The sequence below is a fragment of the Stegostoma tigrinum genome, chromosome 1 (assembly GCF_030684315.1).
Source record: "Stegostoma tigrinum isolate sSteTig4 chromosome 1, sSteTig4.hap1, whole genome shotgun sequence".
Taxonomy (NCBI): Eukaryota; Metazoa; Chordata; class Chondrichthyes; order Orectolobiformes; family Stegostomatidae; genus Stegostoma; species Stegostoma tigrinum.
In genome coordinates, this window is record NC_081354.1 from 166,650,321 (window position 1) to 166,674,935 (window position 24,615).

The 24,615-nt window shown below is 42.8% G+C and overlaps 1 long non-coding RNA gene across 1 annotated transcript in view; it reads right to left on the reverse strand.

Annotated features, from left to right (window-relative positions):
• The window catches only part of LOC125458286 (uncharacterized), a 37,253-nt gene that overhangs the window by 3,772 nt on the left and 8,866 nt on the right, over positions 1–24,615 (reverse strand). Inside the window, exon 2 of the long non-coding RNA XR_007248800.1 lies at positions 8,473–8,542. This is a non-coding gene — a long non-coding RNA (uncharacterized LOC125458286). The remainder of the gene's footprint in view (positions 1–8,472; positions 8,543–24,615) is intronic.

The window sequence follows — 24,615 nt, forward strand, 5'->3', positions numbered from 1 at the left end:
ACACACAGCAGGAGGAATGCAGCATTTCAAGAAAGCAGCTCACCATCACCTTCTAAAGGGTGACTGAAATGGGCAATAAATGCTGGCGAGCCAGTGACAGCCACATCCCAAAAATGAATAAATAAAACAAAATCCTCCACTACTGACTGCAGGACGGTCCCTTAGACAGGTCTAGACGGGACGATTGGTGGCATCATTATGCCTCTACCAACCTCAAAAGTGGTTGGCACCCAGGCATCACGTCGCAGAACAAGCATGAACCTCCAACCTGCTATACCTCTGTACTTGCTTCATGCTCATTCTTGTACGTTGGCTTACTTCTCTATATGGAAAACGCTTGCTAAGCCTTCATGAAAACAAGAACGAACTTACCTTTACTTGGCCTCCTTCAGAGCTTTAGGATGTTCCAAAGTGCTTCACATTCAGCACGGTATTGCTCGCTGAACCACAGATTGCTGTTTGAACGTTTTTAACATGAAATTCCATCAACCCCAAAATGAATGACATTTCTCTGATAGAGTAATAAACCGGTCTGAGGACTGACAACCACTGGATCTGTAACACAGTGCTCTTGTGGTGTGAGGTAAGCTTTGCTCAGTCAGCAGTCTGTCAGTTTTACAGTTTTGTGCAATTATTGGCACTGGTCAGGAGACAGAAATCTTGCTGCTCTTCCAACACTAACATTCTTCTGATGGGCTCAGCAACAGGAGAGAACCTTTCTGGGTTTCAGGGTCTCCTTGAGGTGGAATGTTGAAAGTTGGCAATAAAAAGTTAGCACTTATTAGTTAGTGGAATACTGTTTCCATTTCAGTGAGAGTCAAGCCTGTGGTCAAAGAAATATTAAGCTATTTCACTGTGCTACAGAAAAAGAATTAAGTTTATTGCAGTTGCCATATCAAGGGAGTGAATAGTGATACAGTATGATACAGCTCTTTAATCCATCAATTATTCCCAGTTCATCACAAGCTCATAATGTTTCAGTTTGATCCAAGGCACTCTTGCAGGTTAAAGCTATCAGGCCTTCATAGAGAGGGTAATTTTGCATTAAAACTGAAATTTAATAGTACTGGTTACAGCATTAAAAATTGAAACCAGTTTTAAAGTTACATTAGAGGCTGTGCTTTCTGCTTTTAGGGTTGCCGTTTCACGTTATTTATGTCCTGCTATCAGAATAGCAGGAATGCACCATTCTTAAAAAAACATTGCGATGCCAGTGGAACGTGACTCCATTCACCCCGAGCAGTGTTGCTCCACGCTCACCATGAGAGAAATGTTCCATGCAGTCACCGTGCTGTGGCGCAGTGCCCAATATTTAAGTGAAAGTGGCTGACTGTGGTGAAAAGGCTTTTCTTTTAAAAAGGGAGTTGTCTAATCTGCATGATAAAGAAGCAACAAAACTGCTCAGATGTTCGAGAAGCGGTCCCCAGGGATGAAACAAATAAAACTTTACATTTATATAGCACCTTCAAGATTGATCCACAATATCTTTCAGCTCAGAGGGTACTGAGGTGCAGCCACTGCTTCGATATAGCAACAATAGCAGTCAATTTGTGCACAGCAAGCTCCCACAAGCCTGTGATATGGTTATGACCAGATAATCTGGAGATATTTGATGAAAAGAGCAGTGGTCTCAGCTGTCAGTTGGAAAAGTAGCAAGAGACCCACATTGCCTCAAGTCCTAGCAGGTGTGTTTTCACAAGGTTGGGTTCAAAGTGGGGGGGAGCATAGGGGTTGGGCAGCAAGGTGGCTCCCAGAAGGCCACATAACGTCCCCAGCCTCTCTCACTCGCCTCCCAGTGCAAGGAACTGAAATCAGGTGAGATGAGCCTCTGATTGACAAACCATACATGGGAGAACACAAGAAACCCGCAGTGTCTTACTTGTCATTAACACTCCACGGTGACAGACCTGTCCGCACCTGACTTGATACCAGCAACAGCGAGTTAAGGCCCTAATGTTTTTATTAGTTGGTTAATTCAGTTGGCATTAAGGGGTGGGGCAGGGTGTGGATAAGTCTGACTACAGGCCTTCCCACCCTAACCCTGATCTGGGGAGACTGGAAAGGCTGTGGAGTGATCATGCACTACCCTCTCACATAATTACATGTCTCCAACCATGTCACAAGACAGGACATGAAACAGCTCACTCTTCCTTTTTTTCAAGTGATGCTGGTTAATTGATGAATGGTGGTCAGGTCAGTAGAGAGAACAGCTTTGTCCTTGTTGAAATAGCATCAAGGTGTATCTGAGAACAAACCCCTCCACCCCCTCTGTGGTGCCCAGGAGGTGGGCAACATATACAGTCTATCCCTAGTTGCTCTTGAGAAGGTGGTGGTGAGCTGCCTTGTTGAACCACTGCAGTCAATGGGCTATAGGTTGCCCCACAATGCCATTAGGGAGGGAATTCCAGGATTTTGACCCAGTGACAGTGAAGGAATGATGATATATTTCGAAAGTCAGGATACTGAGTGACTTGGAGGGGAACTTGGAGGTGGTGGCGTTCCCATATGTCAGATGCCCTTGTCCTTCTAGATGGAAGTGGTCGTGGGTTTGGAAGGTGCTGTCTGAGGATCTTTGGTGAATTTCTGCAGTGCATCTTGTAGATAGTACACACTGCTGCTACTGAGTGTCAGTGGTGGAGGGAGTGAATGCTTGTGGATGTAGGGCCAATCAAGCGGGCTGCTTTGTCCTGGATGGTGTCAAGTTTCTTGAGTGTTGTTGGGGCTGCACTCATACAGGTGAGTGGGGAGTATTCCATCACACTCCTTACTTGTGCCTTGTAGATGGTGGAAAGGCTTTGGTGAGTCAGGAGGTGAGTTACTCACCACAGAATTCCGAGCCACTGACTTGCTCTTGTAGCTTTGTGTTTATGTAGTGAGCTCAGTTGAGTTTCTGGTCAATGATAACCTGGAGGTAACGGAGGGACAGGATACTTGCGAATGTGCTGTTGATCAAGTGGTCTGTTGAAATTCTTGGTGGAGGTATAGAGTAAATTAGAGAAAGGAAAGCCAGTGGATATGATATATTTGGATTTCTAGAAGGCCTTTGACAAGATGCTGCGCAGGAGGGTGCAAAATAAGATAGGAACCCAATGTGTTTGGGGCAAATACTGGCATGGATAGAGGAATGGCTGATTGGCAGAAGGCAGAGGATGGGCATTTAAGCCATTTTAAGTGTTCATCCACACTCATTTCAAAGCTTTACAGTTGTTTCAGTGGCAGGAGTCCGGGAGGAAGCGCAAGGGCAGCCTGGGAAGGTAAGCTGCTTGAGGAGCTCTAGCTCAAAATCGATGAGCTGGAATCCGAACTCCAAACACTGTAGCACATCTGGGTGAGGGGGAAATACCTGGATGCTGTGTTCCAGGAGGCAGTCACACCTGTTAGATTAACTAATGTTAATTCGATCGGCTGGCAGGGACAGCAGTGTGTGACTGTGACTGAGGCAGGTAGAGGGACCCTGCAGACAGGAACACAGGAGCCGCAGCCTTGACACTGTCCCACCGGTACGGGCACTTGCTCCCTGCGTGGATGAGGAACAGGGCTGCAGGGAGGATGAGTCCACTGTCCATGGCACCATGGTCCAGGAGGCCGTTCAAGAGGGAGGGAGCTAAAGGACAGATTGTAGTTGTAGGGGATTCCATCGTCAGGGGAATAGACAGTATCCTTTGTGAGCAGAACAGAGAATCCTGCATGGTGTGGTGCCTGCCTGGTGCCAGGGTGTGAGACATCACTGACCAGCTTGAGAGGATACTAGAGAGGGAAAGGGAGGATCCAGTTGTTGCGGTCCACGTAGGTACCAACAACATAGGCAAGACTAGGAAGAAAGACCTGTTTCAGGATTATGAAAAGCTAGGAATAAAGCTAAAAAAAAGGTCTTCAAGGGTCACAATCTCTGGATTTCTGCCAGAGCCACGTGCAAATTGGCATAGGGAGGCGAGGATTAGGGAAGTAAACCCGTGGCTAAAAGAGTGGTGTGGGAAAGAGGGTTTCCTTTTCAAGGGGCACTGGCATCAGTTCTGGGGCAGGAGGGATCTATAATCGCTGGGATGGACTCCACCTGAACAGGGCCAGGTCCGGTGTTCCGGCGAAAAGGGTAAATAAGGTGGTTAATAGGACTTTAAACTAGTAAGTAGGGGGGAAGGGATGAGTGAGCATAGAGGGTGTATAACAATTAATGTAAGGCAAAGCAGCAGGTTAGCAGGTGACGAGGAAGCTTCAACTCCATTGAAAATTGGGAAAAAACTTAAAGGGAAGGAGAACTCAAAAGCTGTTCATAATGGAGGTAATAGGACCCAAACTGAAGGTGCAAAAACTGGTATTAGGGCACTTTATCTGAATGTTCGGAGCATTTGAAACAAGGTGGATGAGTTGACGGCGCAAATCATGGCAAATGGGTATGATTTAGTGGCCATTACAGAGACATGGTTACAGGATGGTCATGACTGGGACTTAAATTTCCAGGGGTATCAAACTGTTCAGAAGGACAGACAGGAAGGTAAGGGAGGTGACGTTGCTCTGATTTTTAAGGATAATATCAGGACGGTAGTGAGAAATGATATAGGTTCTACTGAACAAAACGTTGAATCCATTTGGGTGGAAATTAGTAATTGTAGGGAGACGAAGTCACTGATAGGTGTGGTCTGTAGGCCACCAAATAATGACACCGTGGTGGGGCGGGCAATAAACATAGAAGTAGCTAATGCATGTAAAAATGGTACAGCAATTATCATGGGGGATTTTAATCTACATACTGATTGGTCAAACCAGGTTGGTCATGGCAGCCTTGAGGAGGGGTTCATATAAGGTATCCAGATAATTTCCTTGAACAAAATGTAATGGAACCTACGAGGGAGCAAGCTATCCTAGATCCAGTCCTGTGTAATGAGACAGGAATAATTAATGATCTCACAGTTAGGGATCCTCTCAGGAGGAGCGATCACAGTATGGTCAAGTTTAAAATGCAGATGGAGTGTGAGAAGGTTAAATCCAGTATCTATGTCCTGTGCTTAAACAAGGGAGGCTATGAAGGAATGAGGGAGGAGTTAGCTAAGGTAGAATGGGAGCAAAAACTTTATGGTGGGTCAATTGAGGAACAGTGGAGGGCTTTCAAAACAATTTTTCACAGTGCTCAGCAGAAGCATATTCCAGTGATAAGGAAGAACTGTAGGAAAAGAGAGAGCCAGCCATGGGTGTCTAAGGAAATAAAGAAAAGTATCAGATTGAAAATAAAACACATACAATAATGTAAAGAGTAGTGGGAAACTAGTAAACTGGGAAATCTTTAAAGGCCAACAGAAAGCCACAAAAAAATTTATAAAGTAAGATAGATTCTGAGAGTAAACTAGCTCAAAATATAAAAACAGGCAGCAAAAGTTTCTATTACTATGTAAATCGTAAAAGAGTGGCGAAGGTAAACCTGGTCCTTTAGAGGATGAGAAGGCCAATTTAATAATTGGGAATGAGGAAATAGCCAAGACATTAAACAGTTATTTCACGTCTGTCTTCACAGTGGAAGACACAAATAACATGCCGAAAACTAACGGCAAGAAGGTTATAGCAGGTGCGGACCTAGAAACTATCACTAAGGAGGCAGTGCTGGGCAAGCTAATGGGGCTAAAGGTAGACAAGTCTTCTGGCCCATGCATCCCAGGGTATTAAAAGAGGTGATGTGGGAAATAGCAAACACACTGGTAATTCACTGGACTCTGGGGTGGTTCCCACAGATTGGAAAACAGCCAATGTGTCACCACTGTTTAAAAAAGGAAGTAGACAAAAAGCAGGTAACTACAGGCCAGTTACCTTAACTTCAGCAGTGGGGAGGATGATTGAATCTATCATTAAGGGAGAAATAGCAAGGCATGTGGATATAAATTGTTCCATTGGGAACACCTAGCATGGGTTCATGAAGGGTAGGTCATGTTTAACTAATTTGGTGGAATTCTTTGAGGATATTATTTGCATGGTGGACAATGGGGAACCTGTGGATGTGGTGTATCTGGATTTCCAGAAGGCATTTGACAAGGTACCACACCAAAGGCTGCTACATAAGATAAAGTTCCACGGTATTACAGGGAATGTATTGACATGGATAGAGGATAGGTTGACCAGTAGAAAGCAAAGAGTAGGGGTAAATGGGTGTTTTTCTAGTTGGCAGTCACTGGCTAGTGGTGTGCCTCAGGGATCAGGTGTTGGGACCTCAATTGTAAACAATTTACATTGATGAATTGGAGTTGGAGACTAAGTGTGGTGTGTCCAAACTTGCAAGGTGAGTGGTAGAGCAAAGTGTGCAGAAGACACTGAAAGTAAGTGAGTGGGCAAAGGTCTGGCAGATGGAGTACAATGTTGATAAGTGTGAGGTCATCCATTTTGGCAGGAATAACAGCAAAATGGACAATGGTTTAAATGGTAAAAAATTGCGGCACGCTGCTGTGCAGAGGGACTTGGGTGTCCTTGTGCATGAATTGCTGAAGGTGGGATTGCAGGTACAGCAGGTGATTAAAAAGGCAAATGGAATTATGTCTGCCAGTGCTAGAAGGATGGAGTTTAAAAACAGGGAGGCCATGCTGCAGCTGTATAGGGTCCTGGTGAGGCCACACCTGGAGCACTGTGAGCAGTTTTCATCTCCGTATTTGAGAAGAGATATACTAGCACTGGAGGGGGTGCAGAGTTGAGAGGGTTGGATTATGAGGAGAGACTGAGTCAACTGGGATCATACTCATTGGAATTCAAAAGAATTTGGGGAGATCTTATAGAAACATATGAGATTATGAAGGGAATCGATAAGGTGGAGGCAGGGAGGTTGTTTCCACTAGCAGGTGGAATGAGGACTAGAGGGTGTCGCCTCAAAATAAAGGGAAGCAGGTGTAGGACTGAGGTCAGGAGGAACTTCTTCACCCAAAGGGTTGTGAATCTGTGGAATTCCCTGCCCAGTGAAGTGGTTGAAGCTGCCCCGCTGAATATGTTTAAGGCAAAGCTAGATAAATTTTTCAACAGTAAAGGAATTAAGGGTTATGGTGAATGAGCAGGTAAGTGGAGCCGAGTCTCAAAAAGATCAGCCATGATCTTATTAAATGGCAGGGTAGGCCTGAGGGGCCGGATAGCACAAATCCCCTTTGAATCGTCTACCTTTCACCTTATAATTATGCCTCCCTTGTTACTGACCCTTCAACTGAGGGTAACAGCAGCTTCCTATCCACTCTGTACAAGCTCCTCATAATCTTGGTAATGTCTATTCGTTCAACCCTTAACCTTCTCTACTCCAAAGGAAACAACCACGGCCTACTCAGCCTCCCTTTCATTGTTAAAGTGCTCCATCCCAGGCAACATTCTGGTGAACCCTCTCTGCACCCCCTCCATTACAATCATGTCTTTGCTTCATGTGTGACTGTACTCCAGCTATGACCTTACCAAAGTTTAGTAGAGCTCCAGCATAGCCTCTGTGATCTTATAATAATGTGACATGACTGATAAAAGCATGTGTCCCATGTGCCTTCTTAATCACTATTAATCTGTCCTGTCACCTTCAAGGATGTGTGAGCATGCACCCTAAGACCTCTCTATTCCTCTGAGCTTCATTGTATTCTGCCAGTATTTGAATACTCGCTTGTTTTGTTACTTTTTCTAAAGTGCAGCACCGAAAACTTATTAAGATTCAATTCCATCTGCCATTTATCTGCCCATCTGACCAATCCATTTATATCCTTCTTGAAACTAAGACCTTCTCCCACACTTGAGCAACCACTGGAGCAATCTTTGTGTCATCTGCAAACTTACTTATTACCCACCACCCACATTCTCATCTAGATTGTTTATATACACCACAAACAATGAGCGATTCAGCACCCTGTTATACGCCACTGGACCCCATGCACACAAACAGTCTTCGGCCACCATACTCTGTGTCTTATCACTGAGCCAATTTTGGATCCAACTTACCAGGTTACCCTGAATCCCACGTGCTTTTACCTTATTTTTCATTCTTTCACACGGGATCTTGTCAAAGGATTCACTAAAATCCATATAAACTACATCAATTTATGACCCTCATCTGTACTCTTGACTATCTTTTTGAGAAAATCAGCCAGCAGAAGATAACATTAAATAGGTATGTCGGTTGGCTGATTGTCCAGAGACACAGGCTAATACTTTGGAGACATGGTTCAAATTTAGTTATGTTAGTTATGGTGGTTTGTGAATTTTGAACTTGATGAATAAATCTGGAATTGAAAGCTAATATCAGTAGTGGTGCCTCACATAAATTGTTTTAAAAACACAGTTGGTTCACTGATGTTCTTTAGAGCAGGGAACTCTGCCAGCCCTACTTTATGTGTCCCACATTGATCCACAGCATGTAGCTGACTCTTGGCAGCCTTCTGAAATGGCTGAGCAAGCAATTCAGTTCAACAGCAATTCAGAAACAGCTAACGAATGCCAGCAAAATGCACATTCCATGAAAATATAAAAGCACACATTTACCTTGACTTCCAGGTTGAAGACAACTGTGAGTCTTCAATTACTTGTTCCACCCATACAGCCTGAGTGTCTGCTGAATTAGAAGAAAGAACTTGAGGTTCAGTTGGTGGTCAGGTCAATAGCACCAATATTACATAATCAATCATTGTTCCTCATTTTGCCTCAGGGTCAATATTAATCCTCACGACTGACGTAGCATTTCATAAAATCAGCTTTTTGACTCAGTGTTGGGAGTTTCAATTTTTAATTGTAGCGAGCTGCTTGCCAGGGTTTGCCTGGCACAATGAAAAAAAAATTGAGCTGATAGACATCCTGATTGTTTTCATGGAAGTTTAGGATCCATTTTGCCAGAATCATCAGAGGCCAATAAATACAGATGGTGTAAAAAATGAACTATTCCCAGTTGTATCTAAACTTGCTTATTACAAATATTGCAGTCCCTTCGTAATGCCTCAGTACATTCTTACTTGGTCTGTCATACAGTGGGTATATACATACTTTAAATGGTAGCCGTCAAACCCCACATGAGTAAAGTAATGCTAATAGTGCAATTTAACAGTCATCTGGTGATTTATGAAAACTATTAAAAGGAGATTTGGATGGTGTGTATTTCTGCAAGACCACTGGTCAAAAATTGCAAAGTGCTTTATGTTTTTGAATACAAGTCAGAATTACAGAATTGTCAGCCCCTCCATCCAGACATTTCCCAAACAATGGTATAAAATATCGTCAGTGGGAATATTGATCAGATGCAAAACATTACAAGTGCAAGAAGAAAAGCTGTAAAACTTTGAAAACTCATGGCAAATCAGTGCATATCAGTGAGGTCATCAGACATTCTGGTTTCCTTTTCAATCAGGAAGCTATGGATGGTCTTTTTGTTTGGATACGAAGGTAGGAAAACTTACAATTTCTTGCTACATGCCCATGTGACTGTCCATCACCATTGTCCATCTCTGGGCAAGTTTCATTTCAGCTGTATTGGAGGTCGTGGTTACAGCTAACCTTTCATCAGTGCTGGTGGCTCTGTGGTTAGCATTGCTGTCGCACAGTGCCAGGGTCCCCCAGGTTCAATTCTACCCTCGGGTGATTCCCTGTGTGGAGTTTGCACGTTCTCCCTGTGTCTGGATAAGATAGGGGGTTGGGTCTGGGTCAGATCGTTGGTGTAGACTCAATAGGCTGAATGGCCTGCTTCCACATTTTAATGATTTTATGATTCTAACAGCAGGTAGCCTAGAGAAGTCTAATTAAGTTGAAGCCATCTGGAATTTTCCAGACTACATGAGAGCCCCATAGAGTCCCACTGATGAAATGGGGTGGCTCCCAGAGCAAATTTAACAGTATCATTGAATAAATTCTTATTCCCCCACATTTGCCAGATCCACAGAATCCCTGAGCTTTCTCTGGTCTAAGGAGAATAACCCAGCTTCCCCACATCCTCCCCAACTATCTTCTTTTCTCTCCATCTTCGGTCCGCCTCCCCTCTCTCTCCCTATTTATTCCAGTTCCCTCACCCCATCCCCCGCTCTGATGAAGGGTCTAGGCCCAAAACGTCAGCTTTTGTGCTCCTGAGGTGCTGCTTGGCCTGCTGTATTCATCCAGCTCCACACTTTGTTATCTTGGATTCTCTAGCATCTGCAGTTCCCATTATCACTTCCCTACAAGAATAATTTAGTCTACATCAATGCTACTGTTAGCCTGCAGACCTAGATTCATCACAGTTAATGCCTTTATTCCTCTCTTTAACCTTCTCATTACTTCTAAAGTGTCAAAATAATGGGCCCAAATCTCCAGCTGAGACTGAGATTGTATTTCTTACAATCATAGCATGGTTACAATAGAGGAGGACTGTCAGCCCATCATGTCCCTGCTGGCTCTCTGCAAGTGTGCATCCATTTGTTCCCAAAGCCCTCTATCCCATTATCTCTGCAACTTGGTCTTTTTCAGTGAACAATTCCATTCTATTATGTATTTCCTCCTACTGCACTCTCAGACAGTGCATTTAACTTGCTAACCATTGGGTGCATAGAGAAGAAACATCTTCATTTGGCTAGTCATCATTAAATGGGTAATCTCTGGTTCTCAACATTTGTTGAAGTCTTAGTTCATTTTGATGAAGAGCCTGATAAAGTGTCATGTAGACTCAAAACTTTAGCTTGTTCTCTCTCTAAGATGTTGCCTGGCCTGTTGTGATTCCCAGCACTTTTTGTTTTCAAGTACAGATTCCAGCATCTGCAGTAATTTGCTCCTACATTCTGTTTTCATTGTAAATTTTGTCTTGGAATATCACTTTGTAAAATCTTTCCCACCACTGAGGTCAAATGTAAACTCTTGCATTTTCTGCACTTGTCTTAATGATCATATTTCGAAAAAATGTAATGTTTGCACAATCCAATCACGGCAAGATTAGATTATTATTGTCCAGTCCCCTTAGCAATCTGAATGCTCTGTCACACAGTGTGGTTGAGGCAGGTTTAACTGAGGCATTCTAAACAGAATTGGATTATTACTATAGAATGTGACACACAAGTTGCCCTGGTATATAAGACGATCCCATTTGTGAGATCCCTGAAATCATGTCATTGCTTGAATTTGGCTTGCAATCTGACCTCCATTTATGGCCATGTGCTGCCATATTCACATTAATAGCTTCAATTTTTCATCCCACACATACATACCTTACCTACTTATAACTGAGCAGGGGATCAAGCAGGTGACACAGGTTGTGCTGCGAATATATGCTCACATTGACAGACCCCACTAGAGTGAACAATGAAGAGAAAGAGTCATCCATTAAAACCAACAGAGTATGAAATAAAATCAGAAAGGGCTGGAGAACCTCAACATCTGTACTGAGAAAAAGCAGAGTCCAATGTGGCTTTTCTTCTGTGTTGCTTTTTTAGATTCCAGCATCCACAATACTTTGCCTCTATTTGAACGTACTATGAATCTGCTTTAAGGTTAAACATCATAAGGTTTGCTAACGTGTCGATTAACTGTGATGTGATGATGGAATCAAATTCTAGTGAAAAACTATTGGAGTTTGGGAGAAGATGAAATAGTCCTGCAGAAGATGCACATAGCTAAATGCACGCGAGAACAGGAACGAGTCACACTAAATTCATATCTTGAGAAGCCGTTATTGGAATGGATCCTCGAAAATCATCAGAATGATTTCATCATCTCCAGAAATGTAATGCATGCATGTGTACTTAATATGGGCCAAAGCAAACTCCAAGTTCAACAATATTTCACAGCAACATGTACTCGGTGCCGCTGTTTCATTGAATTAAAATACCTAGTGTTGGCATACCATCTGCATGTATCACTGCTTGGTACAGCAACTACTCTGCCCAGAACTGGAAGAAAATACAGAAAATTGTGAACACAGCCCAGAACATCACACAAGCCAGGCTCCCATCCGTTCACTCCATCTACACCTCTCACTGTAGTGTAAAGGCAGTCAACATTATCAAAACCAACGCAACACAGTCATAATCTCTTCTAAGCACTTCCGTCAAGCAGGAGATACAAAAGATTAAACACACATGCCATTGGGTTCGAGAGCAGCTTCTTCCCTGCTGCTTTAGGCTTCTGAATGGACCTCTCAAATCTCAAATCTAATGTTTACCTTGCTTTTTGTGCACTTTTTAGCAGCAGTAACTTTGTATTCCTCACTCTGTTCGATCACCCAATGAACTTTATGTCTTTGTAAGGGATGATCTGCTGTACTGGATGCCAAACAAAACTGTTCACTGTTCTTAGGCATGCGCGACAATAATAAAGCAAATCAAATCAAATCAAATCAAATCAAACCATATTTTGGCAAAAAAAACACAGGGTTTCCCAGAGACAACCAAATTAGCAGTTTCAGACAATTCCTCAAATACTGACAAAAACATGAGTAACTATTATGCCACATGTCATCAAAGATGAAATACCATGAATTGTGATATGCACAGATTGTGGACTATGGAAAGGCTGAAAATCACCTCAAATGAAAATACAGGACATCAGTAAACAAGATTCATTGTGGTAGCTACCTTCATGGTCAACAGAATTAAATTAAAGTCAATATAACAAAGTGTGGAGCTGGATGAACACAGCAAGCCAAGCAGCATCTCAGGAGCACAAAAACTGATGTTTCGGGCCTAGACCCTCTGATGAAGGGTCGAGGCCCGAAATGTCAGCTTTTGTGCTCCTGAGATGCCGCTTGGCCTGCTGTGTTCATCCAGCTCCACACTTTGTTATCTTGGATTCTCCAGCATCTGCAGTTCTCATTATCTCTGACTAAATTAAAGTCAATGGTGGTTTTCAAATGTCAAACCTCAGCAGAGATTTAGTTTGCTGCAGGAGTTTATGTGCATGTCTGTGACAATAGTTGAATGGATGATGATGGATTAACATTATGAATGGATAATCTGTGGAATAAATGAGACAGTGCTCGACATAAAATTTATATTTATTAGTGTGGGACATGACCAGATCCCATATAAGAAGAAATAACACCCAAATTACACTTATATGTGGAGGAGACAGGGGACGGGAAGTGGGCAGAGGGGGCGGGGTTGCCTTGTCAGTTAAGAATGAAATTAAATCTATGGCACTGAATGACATAGTGTCAGAGGATGTGGAATCTGTGTGGGTGGAGTTGAGGAGCCACAAAGGCAAAAAAAAACATAATGAGAGTTATGTACAGACCTCCTAACAGTGATCAGGACCAGGGGCGCAAGATGCACCGAGAAATAGACAGGGCATGTCAGAAAGGCAAGGTCATGGTGATCATGGGGGACTTCATGGTGGTCTGGGTGAATAATGTTGTCAGTGGATCAAAAGAAAGAGAATTCATGGAATGTTTGCAGGATGGCTTTTTGGAACAGCTTGTGGTGGACCCACAAGGGAGCAGGCTATTCTGGACTTAATGCTATGTAATGAACCTGACTTTATAAAAGATCTTAAAGTAAGGGAACACTTAGGAGGCAGCGATCATAATTTGGTAGAGTTCAGTCTGCAGTTTGAAAGAGAGAAGGCAAAATCGGATGTCGTGGTGTTACAGTTAAATAAAGGTAATTACAGGGGCATGAGAGAGGAATTGATGAAAATCAACTGCAAGCAGAGCCTAGCGGGGAAGACAGTGGACCAACAATGGCAGGAGTTTATGGGTGTAATTGAGGACACAGTACAGAGGTTCATCCCAAAGAAAAGAAAGATTATCTGGGTGGGATTAGACAGCCATGGCTGACAAAGGAAGTCAGGAAATATATCAAAGAAAAAGAGACAGCCTATAAAGTGGCCAAAAGCACTGGGAAAGCAGAAGATTGGGAAGTCTACAAAAACAAGCAGAGGATAACAAAGAGAGCAGTAAGGAAGGAGAGGATCAGATATGAAGGTAGGCTAGCTAGTATTATTAGAAATAATAGTAAAAGCTTCTTCCAATACATAAGAAACAAACGAGAGGCAACAGTAGATATTGGGCCGCTCCAAATTGATGCTGGAAGGCTCGTGATGGGAGATAAGGAAGTAGCTGAAGAACTTAATAAGTACTTTGCGTCAGTCTTCACAGTGGAAGACATGAGTAGTATGCCAATAATTAGGGAGAGTCAGGGGGCAGAGTTGAGTATGGTAGGTATTACAAAAGCGAAAGTGCTAGAAAAGCTAAAAAGGTCTAAAAATTGATTAATCTCCTGGCCCCTGATGGGCTACATCCTAGAGTTCTGAGGGAGGTGGCTGAGGAAATAGCGGATGCTCTGGTTGTGATCTTTCGAAAGTCACTGGAGTCAGGGAAAGTCCCAGATGATTGGAAAATTGCTGTTGCGACCCTCTTGCTTAAGAAAGGATCAAGGCAAAAGATGGAAAATTATAGGTCGATTAACCTAACCTCGGTAGTTGGTAAAATTCTAGAATCCATTGTCATGGATGAGATTTCTAAATTCCTGGAAGTGCAGTATCAGATTAGAACAAGTCGGCATGGATTTAGTAAGGGGAGGTCGTGCCTGACAAACCTGTTAGAATTCTTTGAAGAGGTAACAAGTATGTTAGACCAGGGAAACCCAGTGGGTGTTATCCATCTAGGCTTCCAAAAGGCCTTTGATAAGGTGCCTCACGGGAGGCTGCTGAGCAAGGTGAGGGCCCATGGTGTTCGAGGTGAGCTACCAGCTTGGATTGAGGATTGGCTGTCTGACAGAAGGCAGAGTGTTGGGATAAAAGGTTCTTTGTCAGAATGGCAACCAGTGATGAGTGGTGTCCCGCAGGGTTCAGTGTTGGGGCCGCAGCTGTTCACTTCATATATTAATGACCTGGATGAAGGGACTGGGGGCATTCTGGTGAAGTTTACCAATGATACAAAGATAGGTGGACAGGCAGGTAGTACTGAGGAGGTGGGGAGACTGCAGAAAGATTTAGACAGTTTAGGAGAGTGGTCCAGGAAATGGCTGATGAAATTCAACATGAGCAAATGCGAGGTTTTGCACTTTGGAAAAAAGAATACAGGCATGGACTATTTTCTAAACGGTGAGAAAATTCATAAACCAGAAGTACAAAGGAATCTGGGAGTGTTGGTTCAGGATTCTCTAAAAGTTAACTTGCAGGTAGAGTCCGTAATTAAGAGAGCGAATGTAATGTTCCGTTTATCTCAAGAGGGTTGGAATATCAAAGCAGTGATGTGCTTCTGAGAATTTATAAGGCAATAGTTAGGCCCCATTTAGAATACTGTGTCCAATTTTGGGCCCCACAACTCAGGAAGGACATACTGGCCTTGGAGCATGTCCAGCGGAGATTCACATGGATGATCCCTGGAATGGTAGGTTTAACGTACGATGAACTGCTAAGGATCCTGGGATTGCATTCATTAGAGTTTAGGAGGTTGAGGGGAGATCTAATAGAAGCTTACAAGATAATGTATGGCTTAGAAAGGGTGGGCGCTGGGAAGTTGTTTCCGTTAGGCGGGGAGACTAGGACCCGTGGGCACAGCCTTAAAATTAGAGGGGGTAAATTTAAAACGGAAATGAGGAGACATTTCTTCAGCCAGAGAGTGGTGGGCTTGTGGAATTCATTGCCACGGAGTGCAGTGGAGGCTGGGACGTCAGATGCCTTCAAGGCAGAGATCGATAAATTGTTGATCTCACAAGGAATCAAGGGCTATGGGGAGAGTGCAGGGAAGTGGAGTTGAAATGCCCGTCAGCCATGATTTAAATGGTGGAGTGGACTTGATGGGCAGAATGGCCTTACTTCCACTCCTATGTCTTATGGTCTTATGGGATGGGGGGTCTAGCATCTTTGGATTTGTGCATCAACATGCCACTCAAGGGTTGTGTTCACACTCAATTTGCCCTTGCAGAAGAGTCTAGGGCCAGACGGCATAATCTCAGAAAAAGGGGCCAAACATCTAAGATGGAGATGAGAAGGGTTTTAATTCTCTCAGAGGGTAGTGAATCTATGGTATTCTTTACCAGAGAGGGCATTCGAAACTGTGTCGGTAAATCATTGAATCGTGGGTCTGAATGTGTTTTCAAGGCTGAGATAGGTGGATTTATAATCAGTAAGGAAATCTGGGGTCCTGACAAGAAAGACAGGAAAGAAGAGTTGAGGATTATCAGATCATGAAAATTGGAGGTATAGTGGACAGCAAGGAAGATTACCTCAGAGCACAATATGACCTTGATGAGATGGGCAAATGGGCCAAGGAGTGGCAGATGGAGTTTAATTTGATAAATGAGAGGTGAGCATTTTGGTAAAGTAAATCAGAACAGGACTTATACGCTTAATGGTAAAGTCCTGGGGAGTGCTGCTGAACAAAGAGACCTTGGATTGCAGGTACATATTTTCTTGAAAGTGGAATTTCAGGTAGACAGAATAGTGAAAAAGGCATTTAGTATGCTTGCCTTTATTCATCAGTGCATTGAATATAGGATTTGGGAGGTCACTTTGCAGCTGTAGAGGACATTGGTTAGGTTGCTTTTGGCAGACTGCTTTCAATTCAGGTCTCCCTGCTATAGGAAAGATGTTATGAAATTTTAAAGAGTTCAGAAAAGATTTACAAGGATGTTGCCAAGGTTGGAGATTTTGACCCTTAGGAAGAGGCTGAATAGGCTGGGACTATTTTCCATGAAGTATCAGAGGCTGAAGGAAGACCTTATGAATATATTTAAAATCACTAGGGGAATAGATACAGTGAATAGTCAAGGCCTTCTCCCCGGGCTAAGGGACTCCAAAACATAGGTTTAAGCTGAGAGGGGGAAGACTCAAAAGGGACCTAAGGTGCAACTTCTTCACCCAGAAGGTGGCATGTGTATGGAATGAGTTGCCAGTGGAGATGTTGGAGGCTGGTACAATTATAACACTGAAAAAGCATCTGGATGTCTACATAAACAGGAAGGATTTAGAAAGGTATGGGTCAAACACCGGCAAATGGAACTAGATCAGTTTGTGATACCTGATCAGCACGGACCAGATGGACCAAAGGGTCTGTTTCTGTGCTGTCCATCTCTGTGAACCTATGACTCTATTAGTCATGATCTCATTGACGATATATACGATGGGTTGAATGGCCTACTACTGTGTTGCAGTCAAATGGAATAGGTGGATGGTTGATGGAGAGAAGGCCTTGATAATATATGCTGATCCACTTGAACATTTTCGACCCAATTTTTATCAGAATGGAGAATATCTTCACAGTGGCGAAAATGCCAGAAGATGTTGGAAATAGCACACAGCATTTTTCATTTTTGCAGGTGCAGGATTTGAGGTGGTCTTTACCTCTCATATGTGTGACTCCTGCAAGCCACTGGACTCAAAATGACCAGCTGCCTCCACTGAAATAGAAGTTTTTGAAGTTTGGAAACCAGGCTGTGGAGGTCTTACAAGCTAAGTGCCGGTCTGTTGTCTCTGCATTTCCTTTCAATAGCCAGGTTACCCTTTTTTTGAGAAGTGAGGTGCCTTTGCAGATATGGCCCCACAACATCTTGGGAGTGGGGGTGGGGGGGGCGGTATTGTGGGATTGGGCGTGCAGTCAGGGGCTCCTTAAAGAGGGGAGTCAGCTGGCCTTCAGGACTTTCCCTCCAGAACATTCTGTCTCCAGTGTTGCAAAATTCTTTGTCATCACTTCCTTTCTTTCCTATTATTCCTGAATACTATTTATCCACGAATATTTAGAACCTAGTCTCACCCTTCTTTGAGACATGTCTCCATATTCACCACAATATCGAGTCATAGAGGTACATGCCACAGAAACAGACCCTTCAGCCCAACTCGTCCATGCCAACCAGGTTTCCTAAACTGAACTAGTCTCATTTGCCTGCCTTTGGCCCAAAACCCTGTGAACCTTTCCCATCAACGTACCTGTCCCAATGTCTTTTAAATGCTGTAATTTAGCCACATATTCCACTTCATCTGGCAGTTTGTTCCATACACGCACTATCCTCTGTGAAAAAAATGCCCATCAGGTCCCTTTTATATTTACGAACAAAAACAGAAGTTGCTGGAAAAGCTCAGCAGGTCTGGCAGCATCTGTGAAGTAAAGAAAATCAGAGTTAAAATTTCGGGTCTGGTGACCCTTCCTCAGAACTGTGCAAGACTTTGTTTCTGATTTACAGCATCTGCAGTCCTTTTATGTTTTGGATTCCCTTTTATATTTATCCCCAGTCACCTTAAGACTATGCTCTCTAGTTTTGGACTCCCCTATCCTGGGGAAAAGACTTTGGCTATTCACCCTATCCAAACCCAGATGATTTTATAAACGTCTATAAGATCACCTTCACTGCTCCCCATCCTCTGATGCTCCATGGAAAACAAAGTTCCAGACTACGCAGCCTCTCCTCATAGCTCAAATCTTCCAGTCTCTTTAACGTCCTTATATATCTTTTTTGCACCATTTCTAGTTTAATAAGATCTTTCATATCGCAGGGTGACCGGAATTGCATGCAGTCCACCAACTACGGCCTTACCAAAGACTCGTACAGCTGTATTGTATCCTTAATCTGTAAAGGTTCCCTGGTATGGTTTCTCAGCCTAGCTGAGGTCTTGCACAAATGTAAGGGCTGGAATCCAGAATGAATTTTACTAAAAACTGGTTTTGCAATTGCTGATTCAGCTGTGCTGGTATCATTCTCCATTAGAACTGATGACCATTTAACCAGACATTTAGTTTGATTAGTTCTGATTTTGAAGTTGCTAAGCAATTTAACTGTTCAAACCCAGGGTATGAACTCTCTTAGAACTCTCCTGGATAACAGCCCATGAATCATCTTACTCAATTTAGGTCTAGTGGGACTCTTTTTGATGTGATGAATCCACATACTGGCAACAACTACAAAAGCTTGCCAACCAGGATCCTGAAAACCTTTTCTAACCGTTTGGCCAAGGCTTGGCGCTTGCTATGGGCTGACCCAGAATCCCTCTGATCAGGATATGTCCTGAGTGAGGTTTGGCAATCACCTCCACTCAGGTGGTGTTCCCCAAACTCAATCGGATTGGCGAGGGTTGTCCATTTCCTTCGGAATGCCCTGTAAATCATATGCTCCACTTGCCCCATTTTGTGGGGTATTTGTGCCATCTGTTTGAAGCCCAGTTGTACTATAGCTAGCAGGCACTCTTGAATGGTTACATCATTAATCCTATATATAAGGTGAACTCTAATTATCTCAGTAAGGGTTAAACCAAACTTTCTGCTGCATTTTAATTTTCAGCCAAGGTTATAAGAAATTATACTAATTCTGTATTAAATATGGTGAACAGACAGAATTAAGATGTGAATCAGTCATGATTTAAATGAATGGTGGAATGGGAATGAGTCCTGAATGACATTCACCTGTTTCTATGACATTCTGTGCATGTGAAAGGCACTGTACCAAGGTAAGGCATTATTTATTCATTTCAATTCATCATTCTCCCATTCAATGAATTCCTCAAGTACTTTATTTCTCAAACATATTAACTTCAAAGCCTATTTCTAGTTTTAGAATCATAGGATCGTAGATGTCTGGAGCAAACTTGCCGATGCTGCCCAGTTTTCTCAGTTTAAACTAATTGAAGCAAAGAAGACGCCATTCAGTTAATTTATTATTTGTTTCAAAATTTTCGAGAAAAAAAGGAAATAATTTCCTTGGACACAGTACTTTTCATGAGACCAGGATATCTGAAAGCATTTACGCCAAATGAAACAGTTATGAAGAGAAGCCAGGTTTGAAATGTAGAAGGTGCTACAGCCAAATTGCACACAGCAAGGTCTCACAGAAATAGGATAATGATAATTAGTCCATTTTAGTATTGCCTGAAGGGTAAATATTACCCAGGACCTGGAAATAATTAATCTGTTCTTCTCCAAATTGTGCAACTGGATCGCTCATATTCATCTGAAAGAGAAGACTGAGCCTTAATTCATACTTTATCAGAAAGGTGGCACCTCTGACAGTGCTCTCAATACTGCATTAGAGTTGCAGTCTAGATTATAAACTCATGCTTCTGAAGTGGGATGCAACCTTCTGACTTGAGAACATTACTTCTACCAGTATTTTGAGATGTTGACTAAAGGATTGGTTTGAAAGGTTTCTTTCATATCTGTTCTTTTCCTCCGCATTTTTACCATGGCAGACTTACATTGTCATAGGTAGGAGCAGTGTCGTAGTGTAATGTAGCATAGCCACTCACCATCCAGATTTAGAAGTATATTGTCATTCCTTTAGTGTCATTGGGTAAAAGGGTCTGACTGGTGCCTTGTTTAGCTTTACTTCCCTATTTTAATCCCCTGTTTCTTCTGAAATAAAGGCTAACAATCTCCGCTATTACCTGCTGAGCTTGAATGTGCGCTGCTGTGATTCATTCACAACTTCCAAATTCCTCTCTGTTACAGCCTTCTGCAGTCTTTCCCCATTTGAATATTATCCAGCTCCTCTATTCTTCTTGCCAAAGTGCACAACTTCACAGTTTCCTAAATTATGTTCCTTTATCAGTCACCTTATTTTGAGTTTGATTTATTGTTGTCACATGCACCAACACACAGTGAAAAGTGTTGTTTTGCATGCTATACAGGCAGTTTGTACCTTACAAAGCGCATCAGGGTAGCAGAACAGAGTACAGTGTATGAAGTTACAGACACAGACAAGGTGCAGAGAGGTGAAAATGATCATTTGAGAAGTCTATTCAATAGTCTGATAACAGTGGGAAAGAAGCTGTTCTTGAATCTGTTACTATGTGCATTCAAACTTTTATATCTTCTGCTTGAAACAAGATGGTGGAAGACAGTATTACTGAGGTGGGAGGGTCTTTGATTTACATTGGTTGCTTTCCCGAGGTGGCAAGAAGTGTAGTTGGGGCCAATGGATGGAAGGCGGGTTTGCATGATGGACTGGACTATGTTCATGACTCTCTGTAGCTACTTGCGGACTTGGGAAGGCAGTTGCCATACTATGCCATCCAGATAGGATGCTTTCTACTAAAATTGGTTAGAGACTTTGTGGATATGCTGAATTTCCTCAGCCTCCTGAGGAAATAGAGATGTTGTTGTGTTTTCTTGGCCATTGCACCAAAGTGTGTGGACCAGGACAGATTGTTGGTGATCATCACCCTTGAAACATAATACTGTTGACCATCTCCATCTCAGCACCATTGATACAGACAGAGGTGTGCCCTCCACTCCGCTTCCTGAAGCCAATGACCATGGTGCAACTTTTTCTTGCCTTCTTCCACTATATTTACATTTTAGTCACTCTTTTCTAACAGTTTCTGTTCACAACGGGATGGTTCCCACTCAGGTTTTCGGATGCCTAAGGAAGATAGTCTTTGATGACTTTGACAGCCGTGCTGACACTGAGACCCTTGTGTATAAAGGCAGTTATCCTCCTGACTCTTCTATATAGCTCAGAAATGTGGGCTATATATATACACCATGTCAAGACACTTGACAGTGCCATCAACACTGTTTGAGACGGATTCTCCACATCAGCTGGGACGACAGGCATACTAACATTCGCATCCTTGGAACAGCTAACAGCAACAGTACTGAAGCCATGATCACCCAAAAACAATTCAGCTGGGCCAGCCATGTGCTTATGATGCCTAAGTTCTGAATACCAAAGCAAATCTTCTTCACTCAGTTCAAGGAAGGCGCTCAAAAGAGAGGAGGACAAAGAATGCATTTCAAAGACTCCCTGAAGGCTCCCGTCAAGAACGCAACATAGACACAATGCATGGGAGGCTTTCTTTCAGAAGAAACTGAAGTGGAGAAGTTCCTCTACAAAGGGACACAATTCTTTGAGAGCAACTGTCAGAAATAGGAAGTCTGAAAAAGGAATTGGTGAAATGAATGCCAATAATCTCAAGGCCAAAAACCACTTCTTCCTCCTGGAAACACCTGCCAAACATATAGCCGGAGATATGGGTCTAGGATCAGGCTTATCAGCTACACAAGGACCCACAGAACCCATGACCAGTAGGCTGCACAGAACACTGCCGCATAAGGTAAATACGCACAGTGTTAACTAACTGAAAGCAAAGAGTGGGGAAAAATCGGTGTTTTTCTGGTTGGCGAAAAGTGACTAGTGGTGTGCCTCAGAGATCAGTGTTGGGACAGCAATTGTTTATGATTTACATAGATGGTTCAGAGTCAGGGACCAAGTGTGGTGTGTCAAAGTTTTCAGATGACACTAAATGAGTAGTAGAACAAAGTGTGCAGACGACACTGGAAGTCTGAAGAGGGATATAGATAGTCTAAGTGAGTGGGCAAAGGTCTGGCAGATGGAGTACAATGTTGATAAATGTGAGGTCATCAATTTTGGTAGGAATAACAACAAAATGGATGATTATTTGAAAGGTAAAAAATTGCAGCACGCTACTGTGCAGAGGGACTTCGGAGTGCTTGTGCATGAATCGCTAAAAGTTGGTTTGCAAGTGCAGCAGGTAACTAAAAAGGCAAATAGAATAGTGTCCTTTATTGCCAGAGGGATGGAGTTTAAAAACAGGGAGATTACAGCTATAGAGGGTGCTGATGAGGGCACACCTGGAGTACTGTGTGCAGTTTGGTCTTCTTACTTCAGAAAGTATGTACTGACACTGGAGGGGGTACAGAGGAGGTTCACGAGAGATTGACGAGACTGGGACTTTACTCATTGGAATTTAGGAGAATGAGGGGAGATCTTGCAGAAACTTATAAAAGTATGAAGGGAATAGATAAGATAGAAGCAGGGAGGCTGTTTCCCCCAGCAAGTGAAACTAGGACTAGGGGACATTGCCTCAAAATAAGGGGGAACAGATTTAGGACTGAGTTGAGGAGGAATTTCTTCCTCAAAGGGTTGTGAATCTATGGAATTCCCTGCACAGTGAAGTAGTTGAGGCTACTTCAGTGAATATTTTTAAGGCAAAGATAGATTATTGAAAAGTAAGGGAATTAAGGGTTATGGTGAGTGGTTGGGTAAGTGGAGCTGAGTCCATGACAAGATTAGCCATGATCTTATTGAATGGCGGAGCAGAATCGACGGGCCAGATGGCTTCCTCCTGCTGCTTTTTCTCATGTTCTTTCGACATGGAATTTCCTACATGGACTGCCACTGATAACAGTTTCAATCCATTTCTTGCCTTAAGAAAGGGCTTTTAGCAGTGTAAACTCTAAGTGGAAGGGATACCTTGTGCTTAGATTGTAATCACTCCAGCTTTGACAAGCATGCCTTCACCTGCCCAGGTCCTAATTTGTGGTATTTAATCCTACATTATTCTCTTCATCTCAGCTCCTTTAAACCAAATTTTGAGTCACATTTCTTTGATGAACATTACATCAGCCCTGATACCAAGATCCTTGTGTATAATTAATCACATAGTTTTAAGTGACCCAATGTCAATGGTATAGCTCCTACAAAAAAAAATTGGGACATTCTGCAATATTAAGGTGCATATCAATAAATATTGTTTGTAGATAAAGTCAGATTTCAGCTCCACAACAATCTTTAGATTACCAGAGTGAACAGAGGTGTGGCAAGAGAAGTATCCCAGTTTGAAATCCTGGTGAAATGAGATGATGATTTTGTCATTAGCAGAAGAAATCAACCGAGTTTGGATCAGAACATAAGAAACATGAGAAACCTGTCAACAATCCCACTGTGGTTCTGCCATTCCAGACTTTTGTGAACAGGGGGTCGTGCCTCACAAACCTTATTAAGTTCTTTGAGAAGGTGACCAAACAGGTAGATGAGGGTAAAGCAGTTGATGTAGTGTATCTGGATTTTAGTAAAGTGTTTGATAAGGTTTCCCACAGTAGGCTATTGCAGAAAATACGGAGTCATGGGATTGAGGGTGATTTAGCAGTTTGGATCAGAAATTGGCAAGCTGTAAGAAGACAGAGGGTGGTGGTTGATGGGAAATGTTCACCCTGGAGTTCAGTTACCAGTGGTGTACTACAAGGATCTGTTTTGGGGCCACTGCTATTGGGCCTTTTTAAAAATGACCTGGATGAGGGCATAGATGGATGGGTTAGTAAATTTGCACAAGACTGACCCATGATTGATCACCCTGCAGTCTTCCCATTACACTGCATCATACTTCAACAGCTACTAAATCATATTATTCCACTGGGACCAGCAGTATAAGAAAGTAAAGTGCCGCCCATGTTCACTCTGTGCGATTTCTGATGGTTTTTCTTTTAAAGAGCTAGTTGCTTTCTTTCTCTCGCTCCTTCTCCCATTTCTGTTTCTTTGAAGTCGCACTTCATGTTAAATCGAAGGCCTGCCTGTTCTTTGCAGTTGAATGTAAAATATTAAATTTACTGTAAATTTATTGCACAAAAGGCGGAGGAATGGAATTGTGGGAGATATAGCAGTTTGGATCAGAAATTGGCTTGCTGAAAGAAGGCAGAGGGTGGTAGTTGATGGGGAAATGTTCATCCTGGAGACCAGTTACTAGTGGTGTACAGCAAGGGTTGATGTTGGGTCCACTGCTGTTTATCATTTTTATAAATGACCTGGATGAGGGCGTAGAAGGATGGGTTAGTAAATTTGCAGACGACACTAAGGTCGGTGGAGCTGTGGATAGTGACCAAGGATGCTGTAGGCTGCAGAGAGACATAGATAAGCTGCAGAGCCGGGCTGAGAGGTGGCAAATGGAGTTTAATGCAGACAAGTGTGAGGTGATGCACTTTGATAGGAGTAACCAGAAGGCAAAGTACTG